Raw genomic sequence first — 21,718 nt, 5'->3', positions numbered from 1 at the left:
AAATACAAGGCTAGACTTGTGGCCAAGGGATATGTGCAGAAGTATGGAATAGATTTTGAGGATGTATTTGCTCCAGTTGCGCGAATTGAAACCATCCACCTTCTTATTAGTCTCACTGCGTCTAGAGGATGGGAAATACACCATCTTGATGTCAAAACAGCGTTTCTTAATGTTGTGTTAAAGGAGACAGTCTACGTCTCACAACTAGAGGGTTTCGTGATAGAAGGGAGTAAAGACAAAGTATACAAGCTCCACATGGCACTGTACGGTCTGAGACAGGCTCCGCGAGCGTGGAATGAGAAGCTTAATCAAGTTCTCAAGGAATTGTAGTTTAAAAGATCAAAAGAGCCATCGGTTTACCGGAAGAAGGTGAATGATGAAGTTCTTCTTGTTGCAGTTTATATTGATGATATATTTGTCTCAGGAACAAGTCTAAAGATTATAGAGAGCTTCAAGAGGGATATGGCATCAAAATTCGAGATGAGTGATCTGGGAAGATTGACATACTATCTTGGAATAGAAGTATGTCTAACACATGAAGGAATAACTTTGAATCAAGAACGATATGCGTTAAAAATCTTAAAAGAAGCTGGAATGAAAGACTGCAACTCGACGCAAACACCAATGGAGGAAGGTCTAAAGCTATCAAAGGCGTTAAAGGAAAAGGACATTGATGGAACGAGTTACAGGAGGATCATATGGTCTTTCTGAAACCTGTTACATACACGGCCTGATCTGTCATATTGTGTAGGGGTTCTAAGCCGCTATATGCAATATCCTAAGGAGTCACAAGGAGCAGCCATGAAGCATTGCCTAAGGTACTTGAGAGGTACTACTTTACTTGGTTTGGTTTTCAAGAGGTCTTCTTCACCATGTTCGAAGCTTGTTGGATACAGTGACATCAGTCACAATGAAGACCCGGACGACGACAGGAGCACAACAAGACATGTGTTTTATCTTGGTGGTCGCTTGATCACATGGTGTTCTCAAAACAAGACACATTAGTGTTTTCTTTGTGTGAAGTGGAGTTCATGGCCGCAACTGAGGCAGCAAGGCAGGCGATTTGGCTCCAAAAACTCCTCAGTGAGATCAACGAGTTACCATTGGAAAGCGTTGTTATTCGGATAGACAACCAGTCTACCATTGCTCTTATAAGAAATCTGGTATTCCATGGCCAGAGCAAGCATATTCACACAAGGTGCCACTTCATTCGTGAATGTGTCAAAAATGGCCAAGTCGAAGTTGAACAATTTCCTGGGGAGGAGCAAAAGGCTGACATCTTAACAAAGGTTTTAGGAAGAATCAAGTACAAGGAAATAAGGAACCTCATCGGCGTAGAGGATATGAGCAAACAAGACTTCAAGCTTAGAAGGGAGAATGTTGGCTTAAGCATGAAGTCAACTTGAGAAATGGGGTAATCCTTATCTAAACCGAGTCATGGTTAAGAAGATAAGGATCAAGGAGGGTTAGGAGTTATGTAACCAAAGTGTTTACTAATAGGATTAGGACAAAGGTTTTATATATAAGTAGATGTCCGCTTGTGACTAGAGCCAACTACATTTTCAGGGCTACAAGCTTAAAAAAAAAGGCCTAACTCATAAAAGGAAAAAAAAGTTGTAAGTTTATGCAAATGTAGGATTCAAACCCAATACCATTCTCTACTCTCCCTAACACTTAACCAGTAGAGCTATAAGGGATTCCTGCCAAAAAAAAGCCGAAAATTTACTTATTATTTTCAGGGCCACAAGCACATGTTTCACTAGCTTGTGGCTTGAGCCGACTCTGCTTGTAACATAACTTAGGTTTTAAGAGAGAGAGATTGAGAGAGCTTAAGTTTTGAGATAATTTTCTTAAGTAATAAAGAAATGTGTTCTTTGATTCAATCTTAAAACAACTTTAAAACAATAACATTATGCAATAGATGAATCCTACTTGCAATGTTATTTATTTTTAATTTTATTCTGTCAACTGTTGTATTTATTTCTTGGATCTGCAGGTAAAAGAATTCGATGCAGCTTACATAAATAGAGGAAGTTGTTGTCAACACGACTTCCCAGCTTAAATTATTAGTTGCTCCAAGACATTTTCTAACTGGCTGATTTGTTTACTTGGGTCTTCATCAACACTATAACGTTGCTAGAGTCTCTCCACAAATCAATTTTTTGGTGTGATGACTCACGAGGAGCTGAGACATCAATCAAAGAAAAATATAGAACGCAACTCAAAACAAAACATTACGACACATCAGTTATAACTAAAAAGAAAAGAAAAAATTGTTTCTACTTTATTTTCAGATTCGATAAAACTAAATTAGGAAAACTAATTGGAATTATATAACAAATTATGATTTCTTTTCTTGGGTTTCTTGCTTTAAATGAAATAACACAAAAACAGAAAATATAGGAATTCATCACAACATTTTATGGTTTTTTTCTTTACGAAAAGAAATAAAGAATAAATTTATATTTTCTTATTTTCTATACTTTTTAATGTATGAATGGACACGAAATAATAAGAAACAATCTTCCTTTGATGCAAAACAGAAAAATCATATATATAAAAGTCAGGTTTCACTCTCTTCTTATTGGTCCACTTGGTAATGTAATTTTAACAAAAAAATATTTATATTAAAACACAAATTTAAAAACATTTAATCTTTACATTTAACTCACATAATATAAAACTGAAATCATATAAATTCCCCCTATAAACTATGCATTAACTTTATTTCTCCACTAAGTTGTATTAATCAATTGTATTAAAACAAAACAATAAATTAGAATTGTAACTCTCATTTTTCTAAATGTAAACAAAACAATAAATTAGAATTATTCTCTTAATCTATCACTCTTTCATTCTCTCATCTTCTTCCACTACTCTCAAATCTCTTTTTTATTGTTTGGTTTTGTTTTGAGTTTTTTTTTGTTTTTGTTGTTGTATGGGTTATAAAAGTCAAATCAAATATCATTGTAAAAGCTTAGTTTTAGAGTTTGTATGATATATATATATATCTTATATATATATTTTAATCTTTTAAAAAGTTTATCTCCATTGTCTATTTTATATTAACTTCTTATAAGTCATTATTTTCATACTTTCTTACAATATTCACCACACAATATAATCATGAAGTTGAAATGATCAATATCTAATTATCTACTATGTCTCCCGTTATCTCACATATTCATGTATCATTTTTAATAATTTATAAAGATCAATATAATTTTCCATTTATAAATTCTATTTTGTTTTGTCAAGTCTATCAACTCTATTTCTAAAGACTATTTTGTTTTGTGATCCAATTGATAAATCTGCAAAGATCAATATAATATATAATTTTTTATGATTTGAGGTTTTTGAAAACAGAAAGAACATAATTAAAAAATTGGTTTTTGTGTGTTTAATCAAAATAAAAAATGATCCAAAAAAGAAATCATATTCAACTGGAACTGAAGTATAAAAATAAAATATAATTTTAAAAATACCATTTAACTAGTTTCTTTAAAGATGAAACCATTAGTATGAAATCTAGCACTATAAATTAAATTGATGAGTGAAAAAAAAGTAAAAAGATATAAGTTATCCTTGGGGTTTTAAAAATTATTGAGATTGAAGTTCATATAATTTTATAAGAAAACTAATTTAGTTTGTCACTTCAAAAGTAATATTTTTTTATTTTGAAATATTATGTGTAAGTGTTGATTTTATATCAACAAACAACCAAATCATGTGAATTTTGATTCAGCCACTTGGTATTCCTTTTATTTTCAATAATTGTACATTAATTCATTCCTCCTAATAACTTATTTATCTTTCAAGAGAAAATGTTTTTGGTTAAATTTTGATATTTTTAAATTATTTTGGTTGGCTAAACTTATATTCATATTTTGGTTGGCTAAATTAATATATTTCTCATGCAAAATTATTGTTTATAATATATTTCTCATTTCAAAGTTTAAATCAATATATCATATATATAAAAGTAAGGTTTTGGTCTCTCCTTATTGGTTGATTTTCATTTAATGTTTTCTATTTTTTTTTTTTTTGCTTTCTAATTGCTTTAAACAATATATAAGACCCAATAAACACAATACATTTAACTCACACATTAAAATAAAATTATAACTGAAAATAAATAAATTATGCATTAATCATATTCCACCACTCAATTATATTCAAACACAATAAATTACTATTTTAACTCCCTAATTCTAAATGTAACTTCCATCATTTCTTATCATATAAATAAGCATTCTCTCAATCTCTCATTCTCTCATATTGAAATTCTTTTACTATCTCATTTTCACATTCTCTCATTCTTTTCTACAATACCTCAAATCATTTTTCGTTTTTTTATTTATTATTGATTTCTTATTTTTGTTGTATGGGTTGTATAAAACAAATGAAATATCATTGTAATTTTTTAATAAATTTTAATTTTAGGGACTACATGATATATATTTTAAATTGTTCTTATTTTAAAATATTCATCTCCATTATCTAATTTGGATTATTATCTTATAAGTAATCATTCTCTCCTCCTCTCCCACCATTATCAAATGTTGTTATATCTCATATATGTTGTAAGAGTTTGATTTTATATTTTAATTTAGAAAGTATTATATATATATATATATATATATATTACATTGTTCTATTTTTTAAAGATTCATCTCCATTCTCTAATTTGGATTATCATCTTATAGTAATCATTCTCTCCTCCTCTCCCACCAATATCAAATGTTGTTATATCTCATATGTGTTGTAACTTGTAAGAGTTTGATTCTATATTTTAATTTAGAAAGTATTATATATATTTAACATTGTCTTCAATTTTTATTTTATTTATATAAAAATAAAATATTTCTTTTATATTTCTTGCCTTTCTAATCTATTCATATTTATTTTTTAAATCAACTTTATTTGAGAATTAGATGTTCCTATTCATTTTTAAACGATCAATGTGTAACATAATATATATAAGCATTTTGTCTTGTAATCACAAGTTCTATTTCTATTGCTTAACTCCATGGTTAAACTATAATATATGTTGTCCTATTTGTAGGAACAACAACATACTTATTTAATATATTTAAAAGAGCAGATGATTAATCGAAATAAACATTTCTCCAAATTTTATAATTCAATCAGTGCGAGTGTACTTATTACTTTGAAAAACCTTTACATTGAAGTTCATAAAATCATATAAGAAAACTAAAATACTATGTCACTTCAAATTTGGAAGAAAACATTTGATATTCCTTTTTAAAAAAGTCAAGACACATATAAAAATTTATGAATATTTAACTCACTATAAAGGCATAAAAGGTCATTTAACTCAAAAATAACTTCTATCTAATAATTCCATACATTCCTCACACAAATATATATATATATATATATATATGTTCAAGATTATATTTAAATATTACAGAATTTTTTAGTTAGCTAAACTTGTAGTCACATATATACAATATATATACATAAGAATTTATATTACTTATTAACACTATAATTCGACCCATTATTTGCTTAGCTCAAAATTGATTTCAAAGCCAACTAAAGAAAAACAGAAACGATCTTATTGATATTAGACCAAAACATAGGCATACAAACATAATCACTTATATGGAAGATAATTATTTTTTTTAAATAACTTATTATTGCAACATCAAAGTATGAAGGGTTTACATAAGCAGTTAATTAGAAAATCTAAAATACAATAAATGTATTGGAAACAATATCAGTCAATGATAAGATTGGATCCTCAAAAGCAAAAAACAACATCCTCATAATTCATAAAAATAAACGCCACAATTGTACACATCAAAACGAAATAGTATAAACATATAGTGTATAAATAAAAGTGACTGCGAAGCTTGTATATGCCTAATTATAACGAAATAATACAAAAGAGAAAACGAAAAAGACAAAAAAAAAATAAGAAAGTGTGAACTATACCACAACCCACTCGTTGCGTGGGGAAGCATCTAGTTGAAATAATAGTATACTACGAATACCATTCCGGTCTTGAACAAACCGAGCATAAAGGTTTCTGTCTCAAGCACTTGAAAGGAAGTTTATACCTTCACTTTCTTGAATATCTCTTTAAATCCAAATTCAGTGCGTACTTGCTCACGAATTCGGCACAGAAAATAAGCCAAAATAATGAAAACAAAGCTCACTACACCAGAGGTCCTGCAGAGGATATGATCATAAAGGTCACCCACCATGGCTTTCTGTATCTTCAATTTTTTTCTATTGGTCCAGCTATACTTCATTATATAGAGTAACATAGAGATAGTCTTTATAGACTAAACACATAGGATTAAGCCAAATGGATTTTTTCATTATCTTCATAAAGTTTGTTTTTTTAATCACAAATGAGCATTGTTTAATTAAAATGCCGTAATCATATTATGACTTCTGGTAAAAAGTTGATCGGCGCAATTTACATATATGAAATGTCACACTGATAGCTTGTCAACTAAGTAATTAGTTCATGACAAGCTAGGTCTAATCTTGTTCTATAACTCAGGAGGTTACCGCACGTATATTAAAAAGATTTTGACAATGTGTCACATATTAACAACTTTCTGAAAATCTAAATAAACTTTATTCTCTCCTAAGATATCGTCTTTTTTTAATCGTCTAAAAATTCAAGAAACCAGAAGAAGAAAAACAGAGGAAAAAGCAAGAAACAATAGAGATAAAACCTTCTAACAAATCTGGTATCATAGCAGATCACCTAAGGCTAGGTACGATGTGAAACGCTCGTCCTTTGTCACACTCATCTTCTTCAATGGTGATCTCCTCTTGATATCTTCTTTTTGAGCTTCGTCATTTTCGCTTTCATCTACGAGTTGATCAATGAGTGCTTCGAATCAACAAAGTATTCTCAGTTTTTTCGCGAATCTTCTAGTTCTTTATCTTCAGATTTGTTCTTCCGCACTTTCGTCTTTCTTTCTTCTTTTGATCCTCTCTCTTGATTTCTGAGTTTCCCAAGCTCGATTCATGGCTCCATCATCGCCGAATCGTGCTAATTCTACTGATTCATCAACAGATATTTACAACAATCCCTATTTCTTGCATAGCTCCGATCATGCGGGGATGGCTCTCGCTTGAGATCGGTTAACCACCGGAGCTGATTTCCACTCATGGCGTCGTTCTGTGCACATGGGACTCAATGTCCGCAAAAAGCTTGGCTTCATTGATGGTACGGTACCTAAACCTACTGAGAATCACCGTGATTATGGTTCTTGGTCTCGTTGCAATGATATGGTCACTACGTGGCTTATTAACTCTGTTAGCAAGAAAATAGGAGCGAGTTTATTGTATATTCCTACTGTTGAAGGGATTTGGAATAGTCTGTTAACAAGATTTAAACAAGCTACTGTTCCTCTTGTCTATGAGATTGAACAACAATCGAGTTTGATTCAACAAGGTTCGATGGATGTCACATCTTATTATACTGCTTTGGTTACTCTTTGGGAAGAGTATAAGAACTATGTTGAGTTGCCTTTATGCACCTGTGGGAGGTGTGAATGTAATGCAGCTGCTATGTGGGAGATACTGCAGCAGCGGAGCCGGATCACTAAGTTTCTTATGGGACCTAAGGCTTCTTATGAGTCGACTAGACGTCATATTTTGATGCTTAAACCGGTTCCTTCTCTTGATGAAGTTTTAAATATGGTCACTTAGGATGAGCGACAAAAGAATGTTACCCCCAAAGCTGATAATGTTATTTTTCAGACTTCGGATTCTCTAACTGGTTCATCGGTTGCTACTCCTCTTCCGGCTTAGTGTTAATCTTGTCTTAGGTTTAGCTGCCAAGAAGGGTTGGAGCTTAAATCAAATGGTTGTTACCAATGCGTTTCTGCATAGTGACTTTTAGACGAGGAGGTCTATATGACCTTACCTCAAGGATATACACCGACTTCTGGCGTTCTACCACCAAATTCGGTTTGTAAGCTTCACAAGTCGCTTTATGGCCTGAAGCAAGCCTCGCGGCAATGGTATAAATGCTTATCTCAGGCGCTTCTTGATGAGGGTTTTGACCAATATCCTGCTGACAATACACTGTTTGTTGAAGAAACTAACACATCATATACAACAGTGTTGGTTTATGTGGATGATATACTAATTGTCAGTAACAATGATGGAGCTGTTGCGAGCATCAAGGCTGCTCTTGCTAAGAAATTCAAGACTAAGGATCTAGGTCCGGCTCGATTCTTCTTAGGATTGGATATTGCTCGTAATGCAGATGGAATCTCTGTTTGTCAGAGGAAGTATTGTTTGGATCTGCTAGTTGATTCTGGTCTGCTTGGTTGTAAACCAAAGTCCACCCCAATGGACTACAAGAAAACACTCAATAAGGATTCAGGTATTTTACTCTCTGATGGTATACCTTACAGGGAGATTATTGGTCGATTGTTGTATTTGTGCATCACACGACCATAGATCACCTTTGCTGTGAATCGTTTGAGTCAGTATTTGTCTTGTCCAACTGATCTGCACTATAAAGCGGCTCTGCGCATTCTGAAGTATCTGAAGAACAACCCGGGACAAGGCTTGTTTTACTCTGCTCATATAGACATCTGTCTGAATGGCTTTTCTGATGTTGATTGGGGGACGTGCCTGGAGAGCCGACGTTCTATAACTGGTATGCACGTCTTTCTTGGAACTTCACTGATATTCTGGAAATCTAAGAAGCAAGATGTTGTGAGTAGTAGTAGCACATAATCAGAGTACCGCAGCATGGCGGTCACTACACGCGAGTTGCTTTGGTTGAATCAGATTTTGAAAGATCTTCACATCACTGTGGATACATCTGCTAAACTCTTTTGTGACAACAAATCGGCCATGCACATTGTCAATAATCTTGTTTTCACGAGAGGACGAAACATGTTGAAATCGATTGCCACACGACTCGTGATCAGGTTAAAAAGGGCTTTCTTAAAGTTTTACATGTTTCCACAGGTAACCAGCTGGCTGACATTCTAACTAAACCATTACAACCAGCGCCATTTTACTCCATCCTTAACAGGTTATCTGTTTCAAGCCTCTTTCTTCCTGGGAAGCTTCGGCTTGAGGGGGGGGGTATATTAGCATATATATGTTGTATAGTTTATGTAGGATTAAGCCTCCTTTCACTTAATCCTATACTTGTATATAAGCTGATGTAAACACTCTTTTACGGTTAATGAGAAATCACTTTTACAATCTTAAAGTGTTAATACGCAGCAATCTGATTCACTCACATGACGCATGCTTTCCGTGCATGGAACACTGCATCACCTAAATGGTTCCGCATGATCCATGCTCCTCCAGTGTACAAAATCTGAGATCCATGGACAATAAACTTTACACTTGAGCTTCCCTAGCATTAGCTTCAGCCAAAAGCGGCCCATGGTTGTAGTTCTAAAAGTCACCCTAGCCTTCTCTTGAGATAACCTAAGAACATATGCAATATTCTTTGAGATAACTACGGATAACTAGTTGTCGGGAATGGTAATGTTCTGCTTGTCCAGGCATTATGAGCTAGAAAACAACCAAAAATTACATGCGACACAGTTTCATCCTCAACACGGCATATCTAACACAAAGGATTGATTACTATACCATGGCTGCTGAGACATTCTGCCACCGCAAAAGTCCGAGACAAAATCCTCCATAAAAATAACTTAATCTTTGGTGCAGTTGCCAAACCTCATACTTTTTCTTTGATTGCATTAACCGTCTTGGTGCTGTCCGTTAAGACTTCATGGACCTCAACTTCGCGTGTTATGAGCCAATTGCCACTTTGAACTGTATACTTACCATCCTTCGTGAAAGCCCATATGAACTTATCTTGAAAACAAGGTTGTGGAGGAAAGGATCTGATGATTGTGTGATAAGATGCAGGGGCTGAATTGTAAAAGGAAAAGTCACACGTGTGAGGAGGGCTAATTCTATCTGGGATCATGGGTAGCAAACTTCACACGTGAGAGATGAGACAAGTTGCTTAGGAGACTATAAATAATAAGTTTATTAAGAAGAGAAGGGTATGATGAATGTTGTGAGGGGTTAGCCAACATGAGGCTGCTTGGGAAGAGAGGAACCCGAGGGATGTGAGCGAGGGTTGCCGATCTTATCTTTCACTTTGTTCTTCATAGAGTATTGAGAGTTATTGAACCTTGTTGAGCTTGTATTTACATGTTAATGGAGGTTTAATGGAGCTTCCCTAAGGTTAAGCTTTTATTCATATAGTTTACTAGTTGGAAACTTAACAAATTGGTTTGTTTGTGTGCTCGGATTGAATCTAACGCCATGAGTTTTGTTGAGTTTCCGATCTTTGAGGATGAGTCTAGTGATTGGAAACAGTGGATATTAGCGTTGGAAGATCAGCTTTCTCGCCATACTTACTCAGAGGAGAACAAATTGGCTTTGGCTTACGGTTTGCTCGATGGTGACGCTGCGACTTGGTTCGATCGAAGAACGAAAATGTTTCCTATCAGATCTTGGGAACAGCTTAAGGACGGTTTACTGATGCGGTTTGGTGCTAGAGATGATCCAGAACTGTTCAGGTTGATCGCCAAGCACGATCAAATTTTACAGCGACAACGAGATGAAGCTAAGATCCATAGGCTGAAGATAATGATCAACTTGCATTTGAAATCAACACTTGAATCACAACCGCTGGAATCGCAAAACATGGCGTGCAACACAACTGAGGTTTTACCGAATCAACAAGTTGGTAGAAGAACCAATTCAGAGTGTGATTGATGTTCATGAAGAAGAATCCTATGGTGCCTCAGCCTCTGAATCAACAGATATACAGCTCAAATATGTTGCTCACCGAGTGTTTGCTTTAATACCACTGTGGAAAAAAAACATATACTTGGTGGTACAAATTCAAACATAGAGGAGCCACAAGAGTTTTAGATTCTGATTTTGTAGTCAATGGGAAGCAAACTGCATCAAGAGTTTGTCAAAAGAGGAAAACTCCCAAATCTCGGCTTTTCAAGTTCAAGAACAAACACTCATGGCTTGTTCAGCATTCGAGCCAAGTTTCAGTTCCGTTAATGCCATATTTTGACACACTTTGGAAAAGAAAAGTGGATGAATCATTGTAGGCGGATATTCTGGTCATTCAAGATGTTGGTCTTTCAGGCTCGCAGCTGACATTGTTTCTCTGTAGTGTTCTCAAGTCCCAGCTATGGCACTGATGGCGATCTAAGCACATACATACACAAGAACGATAATCTGTAACCCTTCCGTCTCTGTTGTTTACTATACCAGTATATTCAATGTCTAAGATTGGTGCTATTGACATGGAGATTGAGCTGGATTGTGTGCTTCAAAGAGAACGGGAGTAGATCATACAACAAGACTCTCATGTTCCGCATCATACTCCTTTTGACCATGGCAATCATTATAACAAGTTGTCATGTCAATTCAAGCTCAACTATTGGCAATTTCTGCTTTTTTTTCAAGACTGCATTTCATGAAGAGATTTTCACAGGGATTGAACACTTTCAACATCATGAGCAAGACAAGTTTTCTACCACTTGGTTAAACAACTTGTGCGTGAAAGTAAGGAACAGTCTGCAGTTTTTGGAAAAGCTTCTCATGTCTCAGTTTGGACAGAAATTGGGAGTGTATTTTAACATGAGAAGAGATTCCAAGGACATGACACAGATTTTGGAAGTGTATTGGGTACGCCTTTATCACTAATGGAGATTTAAACACCTTCAAGCAACTGCAGGATGGGAACTTTCTTGTCCCATAGAACACAACTTACAACAGAAGCAGAAGAAGGTCAAGGGCTTAAAGTCGTGTAGATTCAGGTTCAAGATCAGTTATGGGATACGAAATTGGATACATGAGCTGTTATTTTTTTATACAGGAGGAGTTATGGCAAAGCTTCATCATCGCAAAACTGACTGGTCTACTACTGTGAACAACCTAGTTCCTTGGAGAAAGCACAAGGCTAGGGAGTTGCAGGAAATTTCAGCTCTTCAGTGGATGGTGAAACAGGTACAGGACTAACAATCCAGTACGTTCACATATAAACCTGTGAAGGGAAGACTAAGACAACAACAAAAATCTATAAATGCTGAAGCAGAAAGATTCTCAATCAAGAGGAGATTTTGCACGTGAGGTACACTTTGTTGCTAGGAGATTTTATTACCAGCTGAAGTTCCTCACAGAGGTTGCTTGGCTGAACGAGAAACGGTGGAGAAAACTCTTGACATTTAGACAATGTAGATCAATGTGCAGCCTAATCCCTTATAAGTGGTTGTTGGTTGTACAAGAAAACACAACTGCAGTTTTTGACTTGATGCAGGTTGCCCCCTCCACGCCTATTGAGCAGGATTTACTGGTTCAACGAGTGTTGGGACAGTCTACAACAAGAGACACTCATGATTTATGGAAGAGACGTTGCTGAAAGGACTGGTGGTTTAAATTCCAATCCAATAATTGGAGGGGAGTATATTTTTCTGTGTGGTATTATTGGAAAACCAAACAACTGCAGCACATTTGCTGGGAGCAACCTTATCCGAGATGGGGTGTAGAGGCAAAGATGGACTACCGTGTTGCATTATAGAAGAACAAAGCTCCAAATCATTCGACTGATAATCAAAGCATTCTGCATAAGACAGTGAGCATAATGCGACTACACATTCTGGTTTTATATTTCACAATTTTGTATGAATTGTGGCTAAGAGGGAACAAGCAGAGAGAGCCCTGGTGTGGAGAAGTTTATAGGAGACAGAATAATTTTGGGAGCTTGCATATAGTCTCTAGACTTAAGTGGGTTGCTCGAGTCAATATTCTGTAGAGAAAAGAGACTACCGTATTGCAGCTGGAAACTGAAACATATGACATAATTCAGGTTGTGGTTGTACATGTCTGTTGGAATGGGTGTACCTCATGGATGGTGATATGGTCAGATATGCAAGAGGGCTTTTATTGAAGTTCAACAAACGTTTTATGCACCTGCTTCGTCTTTGGATTTTAGCACTGATGATTCACAATATGTCATTGCCATTGTAAGGATGCCTATGAGTTATCTACAAAAGAGAAGAGAGGTGCTGTGTTAGTTTTTTTTTCTTAAAACCGTGACGGAGATTTGTGGGAAGGTTGACATTGTGTGTTTTGGAGTAGTCAATTGCAGAAAATACATAATGTGGTTTCAAGACTTTGTTAATTGCTCTCACCCTCAAACCAAATTCTGTTCTACATGTCCGATGGAGACACAAGATTTTTGGTGAATTCCCATCCTTTGCGCTTGGGACAAGCTGCATTTTAAAGAAGGGGGTATTGATAAGATGCAGGGACTGAATTGTAAAAGAGAAGTCACACGTGTGAGGAGGGCTAATTCTATCTGGGATCATGGGCAGCAAACTTCACTTTATTAAGAAGAGAAGGGTATGATGAATGTTGTGAGGGGTTAGCCGACATGAGGCTGCTTGGGAAGATAGGAACCCGAGGGAAGTGAGCGAGGGTTGCCGATCTTATCTTTCACTTTGTTCTTCATTTCTATCTTTGTAATCTGAGAGTATTGAGAGTTATTGAACCTTGTTGAGCTTGTATTTACATGTTAATGGAGGTTTAATGGAGTTTCCCTAAGGTTAAGCTTTTATTCATATAGTTTACTAGTTAGAAGCTTAGCATTGTGACATCACAAGGAGGGAACATGGAATTCAGAAGCTGAACGTTCCACTCGCCTTGTGATGTTATTAGAGAGAAGTTCAAATCAATAAAAAGATCCTTATTGAAAGGGCGTCGCAGAGAACCATCAAAAAACCAGTTAAACACCCAGATACTTGTATCATGGCCATCCCATATCCATTTCATCAGACCTCGCTCCAGAAGCTCGCTACCAACCATAATGCTTCGCCATGCATATGACGGTCTAGATCCAAGCTTTGCCTCCAGAAAATTTATTTGAGCAGAATATTTTACCTTGTATACTCTAGCCAACAAGGAGGGTGGAGAATCTAGGAGTCGATAGGCCTGCTTAGCTAACAGACATTGATTGAAACGCCCAATATCCCGGAAGCCAAAACCACCATGATGTTTAGATTTACACATTTTTTCCTAAGATATCTATAGAGATAAATATTAGTAACAAAACTGAAAACAAGATACCTAATAATTATGGCGCCGCCGGTGTTGCAACTTACAATTAGCTCGTGAAGTAGCAACTTAAGCATGGGACAGTGCTTGTGTCTACCAGATCGGGTGATCGAACAGAAGCTTCCGTGGGAGTTAGAGGAAGAAATACTCTCACGTCTCCCACCACACTTTCTTGTTCGATTTAAAACTGTATGTAAATGATGGAACGTTCTTTACAATGACAAGAGCTTCCTAACCAACCACCTGTCACGCTCACGTCCCCAATTCATCTTCCAAACCACTTCCAAGATTTATTCGATAGACATCATCGAACCACGCATAGAGTTGCGTGAGCTACCCTACTTTGATATTCCATACGACGATGCAAGGAATTACTAAACTATCACTACTTGTGATGAGTTCCTGTTTTTTAAGTTCTAGTTTTGGAAGAATGGGGCAGCACTCTGGAATCCGTTGGTGACACAGGTTAAATAGTTGAAGTACGTACCATTCTATATTTCCGCTTTACGATACGATATACGGTACCAAAGAGATTACCAAGAGAAAGTTACCATCAACGAGTGTGCAACTAATACTTTCAAGTTAATTGATGAGGACTTGCCCATAATTAACACAGTTCAACAATCAAATGTGTCATTGAATGGGAATCTCAATTGGGTTAGTCATAATCTCAAGACTCGTGAGTACTTCATCCTAAGCTTTGATTTCTCTAGGGAAACTTTCAAGCCTATTTGGCTACTTGACTACTTCCATTTCAGAAGAAAGATATATGCGATCAACTTATCCTCGCGGTCTATAAGCGAGATCGTTTTTCATTGTTATAGCAATGCCATGAAACTAGGAAAATTGAGATTTGGGTAACGAAGAAAAATATCGATAGAGAAGAAGAGGACGTGGAGTGGACAAACTTGATGACTTTGCCAATAGTTAACTTGCCAAGGCTCTTTTTAAAGTTTCATAATCGCATTAGTTATTTCATCTATGACAAGACCATATTAAGATGTTGTAGCGTCGGTGAAACTAAAGTGGCCTGCATCTATATTGTGGAATTGCTAAGTGTTGTCACTGTGCTTATACTCCAAATTTTATCTCGCTTATTTTATTTTGCTGTTAGATTGAGTGAACTGCAAGTAAATTTTTGTTTCTTTGTGTTATTAGGAATTTAAAATTATTTTGCTACGTTTAAGTTTCTCCAATATGTCTTATATTGAAATGCATTGGTATGTTACATATTTTGACCCTAGTATGGTATTCAATCTTACATGCATGTATTTTGAGATCTCTCCTTAATATAAACATGATGACATATCACAATATATGAAGTTCACTAAAAAAATAAATTAAGGAGAAAGCTCAAAATATTAAACTTCATATAGTAAAAGCATGCTTTTTTATAATGAAGGCTTTAGCAAAGGTAAAATATTGAACTTCATATAGTGAAGGCAAGCATTTTTTACAAAGGCAATAAGCTCAAAATATTAAGGAGAGGCCTCAAAAAATATCACAATATATAAAGGCATGATGTATTTTGAGCTCTCTCTTAAATATAGACTGTGAACTTCGTTGTATGTATATGAATCACAGTCGTAAAGAATTCAAAACACACCAAGCCAACAATATAGATGGGCCTTAATTGTTAGGGGTGGGCCCACATCCCATTTAGGACCTCTCTACGATCCACTTCTAGGCCCAACAAAGGTCTGATAGCGATGCCCAACGAACAGGAGGTGCCTTCCAAAGCGGTTAGGACATTTTGGTCATTTAACGATCCGACATTCTCCTATAAATACGGGGTACGACACCTAAAAAAAGAAGAGGAATATTTTACTAAAAGTAGAAAAGAAGTCAGTGCGCCGTCAGAAGGTGATAGACAATATACGTCATTCAGTTGTACACTCGATCATTCTCTCTCTAGCTCGCTTAGTCTTTCTTTTATCTCGGCGTCGTCAAGACATTTATGCTTGTTAACGAGCCAATTTTCTTCTAAACTTGTTTGACCAAGTCTCCGCTTGTTCAATAAAGAGAACTTCGATTGCTTGTCTTGAAAAATTAATTACTGACTGGACAACATTTGTACATCAACAATTTGGCGCGTCAGTTAGGGGACACTGCCTTAAAGTTTTTCTGAAACAGACGAACCTGAGATTTTGTCACCTTCCCACTACACAAATTGCTCAATGAAATATTGTTTAATGGGTTGATTAAAATAATGCTTAGCGGGTTTCCTTCCCATTAGCGTGCGATGCAAACTTGGTCAAATTCTAGTTCGACGGTCACATGGTACGCTAACCCTTCCGTCCCATTAATGCATATTGTGTTTGGCCATCTGATCGGTTTGCCGGTTCTGTGATATTTCTTCGAACATCCTTTGGCAATTCCTCCTTAATTCAGCCTCTCCTTCTTTCTAAGTCCTTTCGGGGTCCTTTCCATAGGGATTCTAACTTGGATTTTATCTTGTAGTTAAGGTCACTATATTCTCCCCCTCTCTTATTAGAATTTGTCCCAAATTCTATAAGGATCTGATGGTCCTGCGTCATCTTCATTGTCTTCTGCAAAGAATTGGGTATACTTTGCTTGGAACTTCTCTTCATCCTCCCAAGTCGTAACCTTTCCATTCTGCTTCTCCCAAAACAACTGAATTTGAGGAATCGTTCTCTTCTTCAGCTGTCGTATCTAACGCTCACCAATACCCATTGGTCCTTCAGGGTATGTTAAGTTCGTCTTCAGCTCCTTGATCGGCTCTTCTACGATCGCATAAGGGTCTGGTACATGTTTCCTGAGTTGCGACAAATGGAAGACTTTGTGCAAACACATGGCTTCCGGTATAGCTAGGCGATAAACTACTTCACCAACTCTTCGCTCGATTTGATACGGACCTATGAACCTTACCGCTAGCTTCCCAATCTTCCCGAATCGATCCTTTCCTTTTTAGGTTGTGATCTTAAGATATACCCAATCTCCTATTTCAAACTCGACCTCTCGTATTTTCCGATCTGCATACCTCTTATGGCGATCTTGGGCTTTCTTTATATTCTCTCGGATAAAATTGATTTTCTCCGTCGTTTCGTCTATCAACTTATGGTTGAAGTTTGTTCTTTCTCTCACTTCCATCCAGCAAAAGGGAGTTTGACAAGGCCTTTCGTACATGGTTTCAAAGTGAGACATGCCGATGCTCGAGTTGTAACTATTGTTGTAGGAGAATTCAATCAATGGAAAGTTACCTTCCCAATCCGTGGACTAATCCAGTGCACATAGTCGAATCAAATCTTCTATGCTTCGAATTGTCCTCTCCGTCTGTCCGTCGGTCTCTAGGTGAAATGAGGTACTCATGTGAACGTCTGTTCTTAGTGCACGCTGTAGATCTTGCCAAAACAATGACGCGATCTAGGGGGTGCGATCAGACACTATGTTGGTTGGCACTCCGTGGAGTCTCAAGATCTCATCAATGTACGTCTCTGCTGGATCAGGGGCTTGATATGTGCCCTTAGCCTGTCCACTGGTGCTATTCCCACCACTTTAGACATCACTTAGGCTTGCCAACCCTCTTGATGCCCAAGTATTGAGCTGACTCGGAATAAGTCATTATCAAACATTACTCGTACTTACGAATATATAAAACCGAATTCATTCATTAAGTAAAGTTTTACAAAATGTTACCAAAAAGACTTATAGAGTTTCATGGCCAAGGCCTAGAGCCTAAAAAGGTTGAACATATTAAACATATTAAACATACTTTCTTTACACAAAGGCACATAAATTACACCGGGTTCCTATCGTCCAACACGCCCTCTAGCTTCCCTCTAACGTTACCTGCAAGACAAAATAATTCCCATCCCAACCCCAAATACAAGGAATCAGTCACACACACAACCAACAATCAGAGAAAGCATGCGAAAGGTAATAAGCTAAGCTAATATCCATAAGCAAGCAATCAACACAACATGCACTAACTTGAATAAAAGATAATTTTAAACAAGTTTTACTAGATCCTGGATATGCTGCCTTCCACCATGCTATAACTGTGAACACCCGCGTTGCAACCACAAAGGCATGAAACCAGAATATCACTTAACGCCACACCTTTGTGTAGACAGCTTCAAACGAGGTAGCGAGCCAAGTCTCTCTGAGCTCTTCGCGTCAACATGCAACACAAGACCAAGTTCCAGGCTGCATGTCGAGATGGAATCACTACGAAGGGCAGTCATATCCAAGTTATAATGCGCTTATGGTTAGTTGGACTTACTGTAGCAAACGCCATGCACTAAGACGTTCTGATCAAATGATACTTAAGTTTTAAGGTTTTAGAGAACACATAAAACTACAAGTATCAAGACTTCACCTCACATGCAATAGATCAAAGTGTACGGATCGGTGATCGCGTACACGATCTACCATGGAGAACATCTCAACACTTCACAACCAATTTTAGATGCATAAAATCAAGAAGATCTATCAAGAAAATCAAGATAATGCGATCTAAATGCACATGCAAACCGAAACTAGAACAAAATTTTCAACTTCGAACTAGATCGGATCAATGCTCCTTGAACTCACAGATTGTCGAAGAACTTAAGCTTAATCAAATGGATTCTTGCTAGCTTCGACACAGGCTTCAAACGATCGACAACGGCTTCTTGATAAGATTGAACTTCCTCACCACTTCCCTTCTTCTTGGAACAACCTTTGGGCGTTTCTTTTTTTTCCTCTTTTCCAAAAATGAGGAGAAGAGTGGTTATTTATAGGGAGATTAGACTCTCGCCATTGAGGTATCGTCTCCATTTTCTTCCAGCGGACACTTGTCTAGAGCGTGTTGACACCTCTCAGGGTGAGGTGTCACTCGCTGAGCTTCCACTTACAAGTGGCGAGAATTAAATAATCTTCCCACACTTGTCCACTTTGCAGAATATAAAAAAATTTAGTGGATTTCTTTCCACTTAGTATGATTTAACTTTATAAAATATTGGGTAGTGGGTTCCTTTCCCACTATCATCATCGCCCATATAAAAAATTGTGTAGTGGGTTCCCTTCCCAGTTCCCACTATCACAAATTGCCAAATAAAATATTTTTTAGTGGGTAGATTAAATAATGCTTAGTGGGTTTCCTTCCCACTAGCGTGCGATGCATGCTTAATCAAAGTATAGTTCGACGGTTAACGGTACCTAACCCTTCCGTCCCATTGATGACTGGTGCGTTTGGCCATCTGATCAGTTTGCCGGTCCTTTGGTATTTCTTCGGACATCCTTTGGTATTTCTTTATTCCTCCTTAATTCAGCCTCTCTTTCCTTCTAAGTCCTTCTTGGGTCCTTTCCTTAGGGATTTTCACTTGGGTTTTTACCCTGTAGTGAGGGTCACTACACCGACCCTCAACACGGCAAGGATAACATAAAATCACGGTCTAGCTAGGGAACTTCGGAGCCGAATCCTTAGCGACCTCAGTTGAACCTGCAGGAAATTATGAGTTGACCGCCACCCTAACCCTTGGAACAGCTTAATCAGGAGCTTCCTCAGTCAAGCCTCCCTCTAGCATGTCTTTGAATCCAACCTCGGCAGTAGGCTCAACCTGCTCGCTTGGTTCAGCATCTTTCTACACTAATGCACCCTCAACCCCGCCTTCGTCCGTTTCACTAACGGGGGAAGGCGTCCACCGACCATGAGGGGAAAATGGTTTGTTGAAGATCGAGTAGAAGTTGAAGTCCTCCATCGTAATATCCGGGATCTCAAATTGGAGAAGCTCCTCCTTGAGAGAATATGTGTAATACCCCTCCTCGGGGCCTAAACTTTATGTTGAACGGCCAAGGGTCGACTATCATGCAAGAATCGATCACGAGATTGGGGAAATGAATTTTGGACCTGAGCCAAAATATTTTTAGACAACTAGAAAGCTTTTGCTTGAAGAAAATTTAAAGATGAACAGAGCAAATAAGATATGGTACGGTGGTGAAGTTTTTGGTCGATGGCCGGACGCGGTACCAGCATAACATACTGTCCGCGTAGGGAGTGTCTGAAGGTCCGTAAGTGAGAATCTATGAGTCTTAGTCGCAAGGCTAAGGTATGTTCCAAAGCGTGTGAGGTAGCACGCGATAAGGTTTTATTTATTTAATTAGTTAGTTAATAATTTAATTAGTTATTTATTAATTTCTTTATTTATTTATTAGAGTGAAATTAGGAGTTTAGACTTAGAATAATAGGGGGTATTATTCTTGTGTTGCTTGTTGTTTGCTTGCATTGTGTGATTGTTTCCATTGTTGTTATGCTACTTGTGTGATTGTTTTATATAGCATCGCGATGGTATAGCTGTGAAGTTGGACGTTTAGTCGCATTGCAGTTATGTCATGCGATTGTTATATTATTGTTTGCTTGCATGTTAGTTACTTTCATTTAGGTAGCTAGCATTAGGCAAATCATGAGGATCCCATCCATCTGATGTGCGTTGCGTGTAACTTCGTAACGTTATGCGAAGGTTCGAAGGGTTGGGTTATCTCGTAGAATCCTGGACTAATTAAGTAATCTAAGATTACTCAAAATTCTAACAATTTGTTTACAGGTAGCCTTAGGGGAGACTTTAGGGGTTCCAAGGGCGTTAAGCCAACCGGTGTAGATTTCCTTAAAATTATACCTATGATTGCCCCGACACTGATTCCTCTAGTCTCCATGGTCGTGTACACTCGTGACACCTGCTCAATCCGCGCAATCGGACGTACTCCATGTTGTACTGCTGCCACTGCCATCTTCTGCAACTTGGGACACTTGGGCTTAATGTTCCTAGATTCCCTGGAATGATAGCACACACGAACCACCGTCTAAGCTGTCGGCATAGCACTCCTCTAGGGACAGCTATCAACCTTGTGGTCCATGCTACCGCATCCGTAGCATCCCACACCACTTGGCCTCTAAGTAGCCTCCCAATTCCTCTTGGTTCCTTACGCAGGCTTGCCGCCCATGCCAGAACCTCCATGATGTTGGGCCTTCCTCGGCTAAACCGCTGGACTGACTGTCATGGCATGTGTCCGGATATCTTCCTCAATCTCAGCTGCGATCTCAACTAGCTCTGCCCTCATAGCATAACTCGCCTTCTGCAATGGATCGTCAAATCATCCCAAAGGCCCCTCAAGAACCTCCAGACCAGAGCCTCTTCACACTCCATTGCACGGTCCCCATACATCAAAAGCTGACTGAACTCCATGGTAGAGAGTGCTCAGCAATGACTCGTTTCTGAATCCATTATATGGACATTGGCTCTAGTATCTCTTGAAACGCTCCAATGCTTCATAGAATGATTCTGGATCTTAATGCATGTTTAGTATGGTTTCACCAATGAGAGTTGGGTTAGGATGTTACTAAATCTGATTGTTATTGCAATGAGGGTGGATTAGCAAGTTTATGAGGTCATTGTCTAGAGATAGCTCTTATTTGTTTGAGGTTTGTTAACTAGTTTAGGTAGTCACAGTTCAATACCAGCCCATGAATCCATCTCTAGAAGCCTACTTTGTTATTTGATTGTTTGTTATTGCATCTAGTCTTGTTTCGTTGCATTCTGTTCTGTTTTAAGTTGTTTGGAATTGTTTATGTTCATCAGTTATAATCCACTCGACC

At 37.3% G+C, this 21,718-nt stretch overlaps 1 long non-coding RNA gene, 1 other non-coding gene and 1 pseudogene across 2 annotated transcripts; 2 read left to right on the top strand and 1 right to left on the bottom strand.

Moving 5' to 3' along the window:
* Positions 1 to 6,593: 6,593 nt before the first annotated feature.
* LOC147949898 (uncharacterized) lies at positions 6,594 to 9,887 on the bottom strand. Its single transcript, XR_015561988.1, has 2 exons — positions 9,622 to 9,887; positions 6,594 to 9,453 (listed from the first exon to the last, which is right to left on the bottom strand). It is a non-coding gene; the product is annotated as an uncharacterized LOC147949898 (long non-coding RNA).
* Positions 9,888 to 10,078: 191 nt separating this feature from the next.
* LOC147949897 (protein SUPPRESSOR OF NIM1 1-like) lies at positions 10,079 to 20,723 on the top strand (annotated as a pseudogene).
* Positions 20,724 to 21,340: 617 nt separating this feature from the next.
* Positions 21,341 to 21,447, top strand: LOC147949896 (small nucleolar RNA R71). The gene has a single exon (XR_015565532.1). It is a non-coding gene; the product is annotated as a small nucleolar RNA R71 (small nucleolar RNA).
* The last annotated feature ends 271 nt before the right edge of the window (positions 21,448 to 21,718 follow it).

This window comes from Camelina sativa, chromosome 1, assembly GCF_030686135.1.
Source record: "Camelina sativa cultivar CO46 ecotype springtype chromosome 1, ASM3068613v1".
NCBI classification, from domain to species: Eukaryota; Viridiplantae; Streptophyta; class Magnoliopsida; order Brassicales; family Brassicaceae; genus Camelina; species Camelina sativa.
Note: the sequence above shows the minus strand (reverse complement) of the source record. Positions and strands in the feature narration are given on the sequence as shown.